Source organism: Marmota monax, unplaced genomic scaffold, assembly GCF_021218885.2.
Source record: "Marmota monax isolate L192 unplaced genomic scaffold, Marmota_monax_Labrador192_F-V1.1 WCK01_AAM20220418_F8-fsc00346, whole genome shotgun sequence".
NCBI classification, from domain to species: Eukaryota; Metazoa; Chordata; class Mammalia; order Rodentia; family Sciuridae; genus Marmota; species Marmota monax.
Genome location: NW_026692698.1, coordinates 988064 through 1003141, shown reverse-complemented (window position 1 = coordinate 1003141; position 15078 = coordinate 988064). Strand labels below are relative to the sequence as shown.

General features: G+C 45.1%; 1 non-coding gene across 1 annotated transcript; it reads right to left on the bottom strand.

The window, feature by feature from the left end:
- Nucleotides 1-3633: 3633 nt before the first annotated feature.
- LOC124094045 (U2 spliceosomal RNA) lies at nt 3634-3824 on the bottom strand. The gene has a single exon (XR_006852107.1). It is a non-coding gene; the product is annotated as a U2 spliceosomal RNA (small nuclear RNA).
- Nucleotides 3825-15078: the final 11254 nt, after the last annotated feature.

Here is a 15078-nt window from a genome sequence, read left to right as displayed (position 1 = left end):
CATGCTTTTAGATACTGCCTTGACCTGGGGAAGATTTGGCTCACAGGTAGGTTACTTGTGCACACCCTGTGCTTCACTGCTAGGACAGCAGACCCAGACTCAATGGTACCTGGGTCACGGTTGGGGCAGTTGAGATATGTGAAATGAAACCTGTTCTAAGGTGCTTGGTTTTGGGCTGGGGATGTGGCTGAAGCGGTAGCCCAATTGCCTGGCATGCGCGGGGGGGGGGGGGGTGCTGGGTTCGATCCTCAGCACCACATAAAATTAAAGTCCACTGAGGTACTTGCTTGCATTTTTTGTGTTGTGATGCTATTTGTTGAATGTAATAATTAGGTATTTGTGAATATATTGCTGTAGGGCTGGGGATGTAGCTCAGTGGTAGTGTGCTTGTCTAGCATGCACAAGGCCCTGGGTTCCATCCCCAGTACCACCCCCCCCCAAAAAAAAATGAATATATTTCTGTAATTCCCGACAACATCCAAAAAATAAAATCATCCTAAATTGAACACAAAGAACGTGCCTCCTCGATAATTTAATATTACACACACGGCTCATGTATCTCTAGCAGGCAGCACTGTCTTAGGCTGAGAAATTAGCTCAGAGAGCCTAAACAATTGACCAATGTCACACAGCTAATATGCAGCAAGGTCACACAATTTGAACCCAAGCTTCTTTTAATTACATGGGGTGGGGTGTCTTCATGTTTTTTGATCTCTTTTTCTTTTTTTACACGGGGGATTGACCTAGGGTACTGTACCACTGAGCCACATCCCCAGCCCTTTTTATTTTTTATTTTGAGACAGGGTCCTGCTAAGTTGCTGATGCTGGACTGAACTTGCAAACATTTCTGCCTCAACCTCCCAAGTTGCTGGGATTACAGGCTTGTGCCGCTGCACCCGGTATCTTTGTTTTTTAACTGTATAGTGGGGGTGATGATGACACTTCTCTAAGTAGGCTACTTTTGAAGCTATGGGGGAAATAGGAGCGCATACGCATCTCTTAGTGTACACCGGAGAAAGCCACTTCTCATCTGTAAAATAGGAATAATGTCCACTTTACAGTGCTGTGCACAACCTGCCCCCGCCCATCGTGGGCATTCTACTTCATGTCCCGCTTTGCCTGGCTTTCTTTGTTTCATGCCATTCGTTATCTTTTGTAATGTACATAGAAAATGTGCGGATGGGGATGATGTAGCTAAGTGGTAGAGTGCTTGCCCAGCATGAGTGAGGCCCTTGGGTTTGGACCCCAGTACCTCTAAAAAGGTAAAAGACAATTCCCAAGATAGAAATATAGACACATGGCTGTATAGCATATTCGCAAATATACTGGTATGACTGGGTGATTGTTTTCTTTTATTTTTGGCTGAGATTTCCTTTGATCCTGTATTCTTAGCCCCTAGGACAGAGCCTGACATGACTTGGCATATAATGGCTATTTGCTGAAGGAATATGTGAGGGTCAAATGAGGCGATGTATATAATGTGCTCAGCCACACCTCACGGGACTCTGTGGGCTTCCCCCATCCCATGATTCCTGGTTAGTTCTGTGTGCATCAGGCTGCCTTCTGCTCACTGATTTGGTTTTCCTGACAAGGGGGTGTGCGGCATTGTAGGCATGAGGGTGCAGGTCGTTGGAAACTAAGGTCTTTGCAAACTAAGGACTCCACTTTCTGGTTCGTGATCAGCCGTGAGGTTTAACATGATTGTCCCATGTGTGCACAGACCAGATCACCTCAAGAGATGGCAACAGAAGCACATGATGTTAGGGAGGCTTCCTCTGGGTGCCTGTGACCCCTCAGTGCTGCAGCACCAGGCTAGAGATTTGGGAATTTCTGTTGCAGGACACCGACTCCAAGGGCACAGTGAAAACTGAGAAGCTGTGCGTGTTGCCCCGGTCTCACCAGCAGGCACGATATCACATTTTTGGAAAATTGCCAATCCCTGAGGGGAAAATTTGCCTTTCAGTGGAGTTTTTATTTAATTTTATATATCTGCTTTAGAACCTCTTCTTCTTTCCTGTGAACTTTCCATGCTTGGCCCTTGCCAATTTTATTCCTCCTAATGTGTGTGTTTTGTCGTTTATTATTATCTCTAGGTGCTTTTTTTTAAAATTGTTGATAGATCTCTATTTATTTATACGGGATGCTGAGAATCGAACCCGGTGCCTCACACATGCCAGGCGAGTGCGCTACCACTGAGCCCCAGCCCCATAGGTGCTTTTGTTTGTTTGTTTGGTAGTGGAGAATGAAACCAGAGGCACTTTACCACTGAGACACATTCCCAGTCCTCCCCCTTCTTCAGACACTAAATGGCTTAGGGCCTCACTAAGTTGTTGAGGCTGGCCTCAGACCTATGATCTTCCTGCCTCAATCTCTAGAGTCTCTGGGCTTAGAGGTATGTTATACCACACCCATCTAGGAGCTATTCACATATTAGAAAGTTACATTCTTTTTCCATGTGCAAAATAATATTTGGCTCAGTGGTTAAGCATGCCTGGGTTCAATCCATGTTACAAAAAGAAAAAAAGCCACTGAAAACTTCAGCCTCTACCTTTGCCTTCCTTTTTTTTTTTTTTTTTTGATATTTAGTTGTCTATAGACCTTTATTTATTTATATAATGCGGTTTTGAGAATTGAACCAGTGCCTCACACATGCCAGGCAAGTGTGCTACTGCTGAGCCAGAGCCTCAGCGTTTATTCAGAAAGCAGGCAGCATCTGCTCATTTCCAGTAAAAAATCTCTCTCTCTCTCTCTCTCTTTTTCAATTCCCCGTACCTACCTGTACCTATCTATCACCACAGCCCCTTTGGAATATTTACAAACTGGCCTGGCCATCTTGTACAGGTATCAGGAATATAATTTTTCTTTCACATTGTAGGGAATAAAACTTTTGAGGGCACTGACGTCTTTGTCATCACCCAGTCACCGCAGTCCAGTGCAATTCCCAGGTACCAGCAATACACAACTGAGTTAAATAGCTCATGACCTTTGCCCAGGTTCCAGGTGGATCTTCTTGGACTCCTTTATTATTATTATTTGGTATTGGGGATTGAACACAGAGACACTTTACCACTGAGTCACATCCCCAGCCCTTTGCTTTTCATTTTGGGACAGGCTTTCACCGTGTTTCTTAAGGCCTTGTTCAGCCTTTCCTCATCCTCTGGTGTTGTCGGGTACCCCAGTGGGCTTCGTGGTTCAATTTAGCATAGACCTAACAAGCAGAATAGTAATTTGCTATGTGGGCCTTAAAAATCAAGAAACACTAGGACAATCCCTCCTGGAACGCACTGTAATAATCTGGGTGTGCCATAGAAAGGGGACCATGATGGTCCAACACAAAGCAGAAAGCCATAGATGTCAGAGTTCAGTAAGAGGCAGGAAAGACTAACTCCCTCTGCAGTTGCTAAGCAGTAAGGATTGCGAAAACAGCGGTTAAAAAAAAGTATACGAAAGAAAAGAAAAACTAAATCGACCCGTCTTAAGAAAATAACTCTTGAAAAAAATGCCTTTGGGACTGAGATCTGAGTGAAAAAAAGGGGAAAGTCGCTTAGGGCTCGCAGAAAAAAAACTAAAGTGAGTTAACCTAGTGGGGAAAGCATATACTCTGACCTTTAAAACAGCACATAAGTTCCCCCAAAGGGGTGCACCGTTCCTGGAAGTACTGCAATACCAGGTCGATGCGTGGAGTGGACGGAGCAAGCTCCTATTCCAACTCCCTGCTCCAAAAATCCGTTTAATATATTGTCCTCGGATAGAGGACGTATCAGATATTAAACTGATAAGAACAGATACTACACTTGATCTTAGCCAAAAGGCCGAGAAGCGATACCGTACCACTCGCCCTTCGCCCTCACCACCCTCCGCTCGCCCACTTTCAACTCCCGGTGAGCGCCGCCACGCCTACTCCCACTCTCTTTATCTCGTGTCTCCTTCGGGCTCGCAAGGGGTCCACTGCCCCCGCGTGCAGATTCACCATTCGCCCCACCTGGAACTAGGAATTTTAACAGCCCGTCCGGGCTCCGGCATTCGGGGCTGAGCAGCCCTCCCCTACTTTGCATGCCCCGCCCCTTCCCCGGGGAGGCGTGGCTACCGCCAGGGACTTCCTCTCTCGCCCCCACCCACTGACAAAACTGAACTCTGGGGGTCGGGGGGACTGGGACTGGGCAGCTAGAGACAGCTGTGAGCGGGCCCAATTTTCCCAAGGACGCCGTTGGGAGACATTTACAAAAGACCCCCAGGCTGTATGTTTTGTTGTTGTTGTTTTATAATTGTTATTGTTGTTTTTATAATTCCAGTCCTTTAAGATATTCTTGATGATTTCTTTTTATTTATTTATTTATTTATATTTATATGGTGTCGAGGATCAAACCCAGGGCCTCGCGCGTGCTGGGCGAGCCACAACCCAGCCCTGACTGTATGGTTTTAATTTGTTCTTTGCCAGCGGAGCGGAAGACCAGCTTCGGACCTGACCGGTCTGGGAGAGGCTTGTTCTGAGTCAAGGCGATCCGGAGGTCCTCTCTGCAAGGGGGCAGGCTGGTGGCTGACAGCCGGAGAAGGCAGCAAGCTCTTCAGGTGGGGCGAGCCCCGCAGGTCAGAGGGAGGGATTCCCCCCAGCTGCAGAACCTTAGCCAGTTGGCGCTTGTAAAAATGATCGTCGTCCAGAGCTTGGTCCCCTTACAGCTGCCTCTGCCCGACGAGGTTTCCTTTCTCCCTGGTTCTCACGTGGTGGCTGGGCTACATCCTCAGCTCTTTTTTTTTTTTTTTTTATCTTTTTTTTTTTTTTTTTTGTACCAGGGATTGAACTCGGGGGCACTCGACCTCTGAGCCACATCCCCAGCCCTATTTTTTGTTTATTTAGAGACAGGGTCTCACTGAGTTGCTTAGTGCCTCCCTCAATTACTGATGCTGGCGCCACACTGGGATCCTCCTGGCTGGACTCCTGAGTTGCTGGTATTTCAGTCATGCGCTGTATTGCCCGGCTCAGTCCCTTTTTTTCCCCCTTTATTTTATTTTTATGTGGTGCTGAGAATCGAAACCAGTGCTTCACACATACTAGGCAAGCTACAACTGAGCTACAACCCCAGCTCCCAGTCACTTCTTAATGGCAGAGAGAACTCCGTTTGGGATTCTCCTCCTTTAGGACGCCTTCCATAAGAAGGGCTCTTTCACACACACACACACGAATATATTGCTATAATTACCACCAATATCGAAAAAAATCAAATCTTCCTTAATTGTACACAAAATCCGTGCCTTCTGGATAATTTAATATTACGCATGTGACTCACTTATCTTTAGCAGGCTCACTTCATAGGCTAAGAAGTTAGTTCAGAAAACCTAAGCAATTGGTCAAGGTCACACAGCTAGTATGAAACACCATCAGAATTTGGTCCTATGTTTCTTTTAACTTCATGGGGTGGGGTGTCTTCAATTTTTGTTTTATTTGTGTGTGGGGATTGAATTAAGGGTGCTTCACCACTGAGCCACATCCGGAGCCCTTTTTAGTTTTTATTTTGAAACAGGGTCTTGCTAAGTTCCTGATGCTGCCCTGTACTTGCGATCCTCCTGCCTCAGCCTCTGAAGTGGCTGGGATACAAGTGTGAACCACTGTGCCCAGGGTCTTTATTTTTTAAGACTGTATAGCGGGAATGATAACACTTCTCTAAGTAGGCTTCTTATGAAGCTACAAGGGGAAATGCAGAGTGTGTAGGAATTTGTTAAGTGCATGCCAGAGAAAGCCACTTCTCTTCTGCAAAATAGGAATAATATCCATCTTACAGAATCTCCCCCTGCCTGTCCTGGGCATTCTTACTTCTTGTCCTACCTTGCCTGGCTTTCTTTTTTTTTTTCCATTCATCTTCCTCTATCATATAGGGTCTTGTGCATGCTAGGCAAATGCTCTACCTCTGAGCTAAATTGAGCCCATTTTTTATTTAATTTTAAAAAATGTTTATTTTTTAGTTGTAGTGGGACACATACCTTTATTTTATTGATTTTTATGCGGTGCTGAGGATCGAACACAGAGCCTCTCCCATGCTAGGCAAACACTCTATTGCTGAGCCACAACCCCAGCCCTAATTTTTATATTTGCTTAAGAACTGCTCTTGTGTGTGTGTGTGTGTGTGTATACTGTGTGTTTTGGGCCTTTGTGCATTTCCCTTCCTAAATGCAGTTTGTCTTTTATAATTATTTCTGGGAGATCTTTATATTTTAGAAAGATACTTTTTCTTTAGTATATATTGTAATTTTTTTTCTTAATTTGGTACCTTCGTTATCCTGTGTGTTATTTTAAGTTTTTATTATGGAGATATTTTTAAAATATTTTTTTGGTTATACATGGACACAATATCTTTATTTTGTTTATTTTCGTGTGGTGCTGAGGATTCAACCCAATGTCTCACAAGTGAGAGGCAAGTGTTCTGCCACTGAGCCACAACCCCAGCCCCTTATGGAGATTTTGGTGTGTGTGTGTGTTTTAGTGTAGTCAATTAATTATTGTTTTCTTGCATGTTTTCTGAAGTTTGAGACATCATTAAAAAACCTTCCGGTTAAAGTGAATTTTCTCAGTTTTTTTCCCCCTAGATTTTTTCTTTTTCCTATACTAGGGATTGATCTTAGGGCTTTGGGTATGCTAGTTCAGCTGTATACCAATAAGCTACTGCCTCAGCCCTATGGTTCCATTTTTTTTTTTCACTTTGAATTTTTGACCCACTTGGTATTATCTTTGTGTTTTGAGATAGGACTGCAACTGTATGCTATCTCGATAATTACTCGGGTCTTGCAACAATATATAGACTGACTCCATGACTGCCCACATAATTTGTTGGGTCTGATTTAAAATGAAAATGAGAGTCCTTTTAAAAAAAAAAAAAAAAGAAAAGAAAAACATGCCATTGCAAAGTAGGGTGACTATGGATAACAAAAATGTAGTATAGATTTCAAAAATCTAGAAGAAAAGGTTTATTTTTTGGTGCTGGGGATTGAACCAAGTGGCATTTTACCACTGAGTAAAATACACAGTCTTTTTTATTATCTTGGGACAGTTGCTGAAGGTGATTGGCTGGCACATGGTGGGCACTCAATAATGAATGGCAGGCCCTTTTTTTTTTCCCTCAAGATACTAAGGATGGAACCGAGCCCATCTCAGCTGTGGGGGGAACTGATTCAAGAAGCTGGACACGTGGGTGCTGAGGGCCAAACATGGGGAGCTTGTTCTAGTTCTTAAAATAAGGGGGTCCGCTGGTGCCTTTATTTGAGCTTCACCACCCCCTAGGGGAGCTGTGTCATCAAGACCCAATTCCCTTTTCTCAGCAGTGGGGGCAGCAGAGAGCAGCAAAGGCAGTCCATGCCAGAAGGGCATTTATCCATTTTGTGCTTACCTGTCCCATGATAAAACCAAGGTCTAGAGAGAGAAAGTCAAGGACACCAGGTGGTGGACAGACCGAGGCTCAAAGCCCAGCCTTCCTGTTCAGAGCCACTAGATCAGGTGGCTACACTCCATGATGGTGTCTGGTTTTATCCCAAGATGAACATTCCCTGTACCCCCCACTTTCATATTTTTACATGTCAGAAAACAGGATGCATCTTATGTTTGATGCCCCAGAAAGCAGTGCTGCCATTCTGGGACAGAGTCTGTCTTCTTTGCTTTCTTAGGGGTACAGAAAACAATAATGCCTCTCACAATCCATGACATGTTAGACATTGTGAAATTTTATAATAAAAAAGTCTCCACTGAGTCCTGTGTTTGACAGATTTTTTTTTCTTTATATTTTTTTTTCTTTTTGGCCATACTGGGGATTAAACCCAGGGCTCACTCATGCTAGGCAAGCACTCTAGCATTGAGCTACATCCCCAACCCTTTTTATTTTATTTTGAAAGAAGTTCTCACAGAATTGCCCAGTCTGGTCTCAAACTTGAGACCTCAGTTTCTTGAGGAGCTAGGACTGCAGGCATGTTCCACTGCACCTGGCTCTCCATTGCAATATTTTTAGAGTTATTTTATATGAATATAAATGTGCTGTGAAGATAGATATCCAGTAATTAGCCTCTATTTCATCTATTGTATCTGGCGACTCTCATAAACCTATTGTTGCAAACAACAGCACTCCTTGGTGCTGGGAGAAGGGACCAGCAACTGTTTTACCAAAGGAGAAAAAGATCCAAAAAGGTTCAGCATCCCTCTGGGCCCAGAGCAGAGCTGTGAAGTCCCTATCAGCTGTTCATATTTGGATGCCCCACTATGAGAGCTGGTATTTCCAGGCATTCCTTGAGGTCAACAAATAACCTTCACAGGGAAGCCTCCAAGACTGTGGTCTGCCTAAGTCCCCTCAGCAAATATGTGACAGAGCCAGGATTGAATTTGAATCTGTTTAATACCAAAGTACAAGGTAACTCCACTACACAGCTAGGATTAACAGGTTCTTTGGAGCTGATCTGATACAAAGGTTGCTTTCCACCCTTCAATGAAGGTTAGTGGATTTTGTATTTTCTTTTATCTTGACTCAACACAGACATTTATGGAAGGGGGAGAGTGAGGAAGAAGAGACAAAGGAGTGAGGAAAAGTAATTTCAGAGAATTTGGAGGGAGAGAGGGTCAACAGAGGGCCAGTGGTTGCTGCTGGAAACCCCTCAGGAGAAGTAGGGGGGAAAAGCCAGAAAGAAAAATGAGGAGACTTCCCTGCAGAATTGTTCCTGGGGCCCACTGAGACTTCACACTAAGATGGGAAAGTGCCTTCTATCTGCTCAGGACCCTGGAGAGAAAGAAAGGAATTTAGCAGACTTACAGGTGTTTACCAGGAGCCTTGAGAAGAACAACCCCCCCACGCCACCAAGGCAGGGTGGGGGACCTGCCCAGTTGCCCTGGCAGTGGCCACATTGTGAGGTGGTTGTGGTTATAGGCAGTGCATTTGGGGTAGGAGGTGACAGAGGTGGTGGGGGCACTGTCCTGGGCTGCCTGCCCCCACCTCCTGTTGGGGCTTCCACCATCCCACCATCATGGGTAGTGCCTACCACTGGGAAGCCCGGCGCCGACAGATGGCTTTGGACCGGAGGAGGTGGCTAATGGCTGAGCAGCAGCAGCAGCAACAACAACAGCAGCAGCAAGAACAGGTACATGGGAAGGACCAGGTCCAGCAGGGTTCTCCATGGAGTAGGAAGAAAACGGGGAAGACAATCCCCTAGGGAGAAGGCTGCTATTTGGTGAATGTTGCTTACTGGGGTAGGAGGGAAGCAAGGTCATTTAGAATTCTCTCAGAGAAACTATGGTGGTGGTGGTGAGTTATCACCTTAGTTTTGCTGTTGTAGGCTGGTGGGTACAGGGATATTTGGCCTGGGAGGGTTTTTGTTTGTCTGTTTGGGACTGAGAATTAAACCCAGAGGTGCCTAACCATTGAGCTACATCCTCAGCCATATATATATATATATATATACTTTTTTTTTTTTGAGACAGAATCTCACTAACTTACTTAGGGCCTCAAAAAGTTGCTGATGCTGGCTTTGAACCTGCAATCCTCCTGCCTCAGCCTCCCAAGTCACTGGGACTACAGCATGTGCCACTGCGCCCAGCATGGCTGAAAGGTTTTGAAGCTGGGCTGTCTAATATAGTTGCCACCAGCCTGTAGGCTATTGAGCTACTGCAATGTGGCTAGTGAGAATGAAGAGCTGAGTTTACTATTTTATATAAATTTGATTAATTTAAATATAAAATTTTTAGAACAAATATTCAACTTACATATTAGAAAAATTTTAGGAGTGTTTGGTGTAACTCAGATGTCTAAATCTACATTATCTTCTTCTTTTGTTTTAAATACTTTTTAGTTGTATATGGACACAATACCTTTATTTATTTATCTTTATGTGGTGCTGAGGATTGAACTCAGGGCCTCACACATGCTAGGTGAGTGATCTACCACTGAGCCACAACACCAGCCCCCTAAGTCTCCATTTTCTACTGTAAATTTTATGAAATTTAAAGAAGATCAGAAAGAAAAAAAAAAGAAGTAATTAGAGATCAACAATTTTGGTGAAAATTTAGTGTTCAAATGAAGATGTGCTATTAAATATAAAAGGTATACTGTGTTTTGAAGACTTGGTATCAAAACAAAGAACATAAGATATTAATTTTATTTTTTGGTACCAGAGATTGAATGCAGGGAGCTTAATTACTGAGACATATCCCTAGCCCTTTTTATATTTTATTTGGAAACCAGGACTTGTTCAATTGCTTAGGTCTCGCTAAGTTTCTGACTTTGAACTCCTAATCCTCCTGTCTTGGCCTCCTGAGCTGGTGGGATGACAGGCATGTGCCACTGAATGTGGCTGAAATATTTTCATATTGATCACAGGTTTGGGATGTATTTGGTTAAATAAAATATATTAAAATTAACAGTACATGGTGATATCCTGCTAATCCCAGTACTTGGGATACTGAGACACGTGGAGTGCAAGGTCAGGAACATCCTGGGTAATTCTGGATGCAATCTCAAATATTAAAGAAAGAAAGAATAGGCCAGTAGATGTAGCTCAGTCTTAGAGACACCCTGGGTTCAATTCCCAGGACTGCGGCGGGGGAGGGATATATATATATATATATTTTTTTTTTTTTTCGTTTTTCATCTGTTCCTCCTGATCTCGTGTGTGGCTACTAGAATATGTAAAATTACACATGTGGCATACATTGTTTTTATTGGACAGTGGTGGTTCAAATTAAGGACTTGGTGGCAGGCGGTGGCCGTGGCGGTGGGGAATGCCTGTAATCCCAATGGCTTGGGAGGCTGAAGCAGGAGGATGGTGAGTTCAAAGCCAACGTCAATAATTTAGCAAGGCCCTAAGCAACTCAGAGAGACCCTGTCTCTAAATAAAATATAAAAATGGACTGGGGATGTGACTCAGTGGTCAAGCACCTCTGGGTTCAATTCCCTGTGTCCCCCCCACCCTACCACCCCCCCAAAAAAAATCAAAGTAAGGACTTATTCTTTATCCTCTGGCAATGAAAATTCCTTTCAGTGCCCGGCTCCAAGCCAGGCTCAGATGCTCAGACAGTGCCACCTCCTGGGAAGAGGCTGTGCTGGGTGGCACAGTCCCAGGAAATACTTCTTGGGTTTTGTGGCAGGTGAGGGAAGGCAGCCTGGGCCCCAGCTTCAACCTCCAACTGCAGGGAACAGAGATGCTTCTAACCACCCTGGCCTCTCTATTCACTTGCCTCACTGTCTCAAACCTCTGTGGCCTCTGGGTGACAGGGTGGGAGGGTGGAAGATGCCACTTGGCTGGAGCTTCTTGTCAGCAACCAAAGAAACACCAAGTGGAGGAATACCGATCTGAGAAAAAATCCCAAACATATCAGGAGTTGGAGGAGTCCTGGGCTTCCCCCGCACAGCTGCACCAGCCATTCGTGCAGCAGAAGCCACCAGCGCAGCCGAAAACACCAGCAGAGCCAAAGCCACCAATACAGCAGCCACGGCAGCAGCCACCACAAGCACAGCTTCTGCTGCTGCAGCCAGAGCCACTGCCACCACCGCCACCACTACCACCACCACCACCACCACAGCCACCACAACGAAGTGATCAGGACCCGGTTACTCTGTGCAATTTTCTGTCCAGTGTCCAGGATTCCCAAAGGCAAGGACCCCAGCCTGACTCACTGCGGGCTCCTGAAGCTGGAGGGCAATTGTATAACCTCTCAGGTCCTGGTAAGTGAGGCTCCTGGGAGGGGAGAGGCTGAGGAGAGAACCCCTGGATCCCATCCCAGCCCCAGATCCAGAATCCCTATCTGCCACCACAGCTTGTCCAATCCTCCTCAGCACCCTCAGCCTTTACTACCTCTGTAGCTACTGCCTCTGGGTGAATTTGTATCAAACTGGGGCTGCAAAGAAGCCTGTCATCTTCTGCAGAGGGTGTCTGACGTGGTGTCAGCCTCTCTTCCACAGTGAGGACGACAGAAGAGGGGGTGGGGATGGTGGGATGTGAGTTGTAGGCTTATCAGCAGATATATTGAGCCCTGGGAGATCGGGAACAGGGAACCACAGCATGGCTTCCTAGTTCCGAATCTTCAGGGTGGGTTCAGAATGTGTTTTGGGGCAGGGAGGGGTCTGCCCCTGACCATCAGACTTGTACTGGGCCCCAGACATGATAAAAAGTCCAGTCCTGATGTGTTCTTTTCTGAGAAACTCCGGGATGAGCTGGGTACAGTGGAGCATGCCTGTAATCCCAGATACTGAGGAGGCTGGAGCAGGAGGCTCAAAACTTTGAGGCCAACCTCAGCAACTTAGTGAGACCCTGTCTCAACCTTAAAAAAAAAAAAAAAGGCTGAGTTTGTAGATGTATAGTTTAGTAGTACTACCAGAAAAAGAAAAAAGAAACTTTCAGATGAGTAACTTATGCTTGTTTCATCACCAGGTCTCATGAACTCCTGCCTTTCTAGCCTTAACAAACACCCTGGATATTCATGTTTCAAGGTGAGACAGAGCACAAAGGAAGAGAAGCTCTGGCTGAGTGTTTGAGTGTGCCCTTGTGTGTGTGTAGTCCACAGAGGCATCCTTAGCAGGAGACAGGGAAGGGAACTGGAATTATTTCAAAGTCACTCTGAATAGCCAATTTCTCTATTCTCTATTCCTTGACCCATAAAAATATCTGGCTAAGTCCTGTCACTAACACTAAGCATAAGGGAGGAGTTGAACAACCTGTTTGGAAAGATAGGTACCAAAGAAGGTAAATAAGGGGGATTTTTTTTTTTTTTTTTAGAAATGATCTCACTAAATTGCTTAGGGCCTCACTGGGTTGCTGAGGCTTGTCTTGAATTTGTGATCCCCTTGTCTTAGCCTCCCAAGGTGTTGGAATTATAGGAGTGAGCTTAAACTTCCAAGAATCTGTTTTTTTGTTTTTCTTTGGTACCAGGGATTGAATGTAGGGGCACTTTACTGAGCCACATCCCCAGCCCTTTTTATATTTTATTCAGAGGCAAGGTCTTGCAAAATTGGTTAGGACCTTGCTGAGTTGCTAAGGCTGGCCTTGAATTTACGATCCTCCTGTCTCAGCCTCCCAAGCCACTGAGATTATAGGCATGTGCCACCACACCTGAGAAGGGGCTGTTTTAAAGCTGGCTAAAGAGATAGAGGTGACTGGAAGAGGAGGAAAGCAAGACCTAAATCAGAGGCTGAGTCTCAGGATCACCACTCCCTTGTAGCATGATGTGAGCTCTGAGCCTCATACATAAATACCACTTTCTCTAGAGTAGTCAAGAGGACTGTATGTGGTAATTAAAGGGGATAGCATCAAAAGCACTCAACTGAGTCTGGCTCAATGTAGGCCATCAAATCTAGAATGGTAACAATATTTTTTTCTTTAAATCAGTGACATAGTCACTTATAATCACTATAAGATTGGTAATTTTTTTTTTCTGGTACTGGGATTGAACTCAGGGGCACTTGACCACTGAGCCATATCCCCAGCCCTATTTTGTATTTTCATTTAGAGACAGGGTCTCACTGAGTTACTTTAGTGCCTCGAGTTTGCTGAGGCTGGCTTTGAAATCATGATCCTCCTGCCTTAGGCTCCCCAGCTGTTGGGATTACAGGCTTGTGCCACAGCGCCCAGCTAGAATGGTAACTCTTTTTTTTTTTTTTAAAGAAATATTATTATTATTATTATTATTTTTAGTTGTAGTTGGATGCAATACCTTTATTTTTATTTATGTGGTGCTGAGAATTGATCCTAGTGCCTTGTACATGCTAGGCGAGTGCTCTACCGCTGAGCCACAACCCCAGCCCTAGAATGGTAACTCTTTAAAAAAAAAAAAAATTTTTTATAGTTGTAGATGGACACAATGCCTTTATTTTATTTGTTTATTTTTATGTGGTGCTAAGAATCGAATCCAGTGCCTCACACATGCCAGGCAAGTGCTCTACCACTGAGCCACAACTCCAGCCCCAGAATGGTAACTCTTAATGAGCATAAAAAGGTGCAAGCTTTGGAATGGTCTCTGAGATAGGCACAAAGGATGAGAGAACTCGAGGAGGTTTAGGATATGGACCAGGCTGCTGCCTTTCACTTTGATTCCTCTAACCTTGAGGTGCTTAACACAGTGTCCTGAAGCCAGCATACCCAGGAATTGCTAACTTGTTTTGTTTCCTGTGTCTCCCTTTTCTCAGTCAATTAATTATATCCAGCAGTGGTAATCCAGGCACAGATTCAAGATTCCACTGTTCACCGCCAAAAACCAGATAAGCAATCATACCTTCTTATTACCCCTTAAAAGCCATCCACTCTGCAAGACTAGCTAGGAGTAAAATGTGATCTTTCTAAGAGCCAAGAGAGTGGTCAGTTTTCTGAGATTGGGATGAGGGGAATGGAGAGGATGGAAGAGAGAGGAAGGCCTCTCCTTGCCTCTTGAAACAAAGCCATGGGGAGAACTTGATCTTGGACCCAAGTCTCCATCTCCTACTGACCTTTATTACCCAGTGGTAAGTCCATTGGGGCCTCCAGTTTATGCTCATCACTGGAGCCACTGCTCCTCCTGCAAGCCCATGCCTAAGGATGGAATCAAAAAGAAGACAGGGCTATGTAATGCCATACCAGGCCCGGGGCAGCCGCAGAGGTGGCAGGCAGGGACATCTATCTAAGCCTTGTGCAGTGTCTGGCCCACAGTGGGCACTCAGCTGTTAAATGACTGATGGTGGATGGAAGAATTTGGAAGAGAGGCTTTGGTTGTCCCAGGCAGGGGACACCTGACCCTGGGAAGGAAGAGAGTGGGGATTTCCTACTGAAATTCTCAGGCCTGTCCCATTCCCAGTTTCAGCCTTTACATCTACCAGAGAAAACCAGGAGGCTCCAAAAGCCCCAGGCATTCCTCCCTCATCAGCCCCAAGTGGAAGAGAGGGCAGGGCTGGGGGACCCCCCCAGTGTCAGGCTTCAGAAAGATGCAAGTCTGACATAGTCTTATGAGACAATGTCAAGTCAGACTTCCCTGAGATAGACAAAGGGCAGGATCTGATGCTGGTCCCTGAAAGAACTTTAGAAATCAGAGGGTGGTTGTGTGTGTATGAAATTAACATCACACAAAGCTCCCTGTGCTGAGGGTGTGGGAAG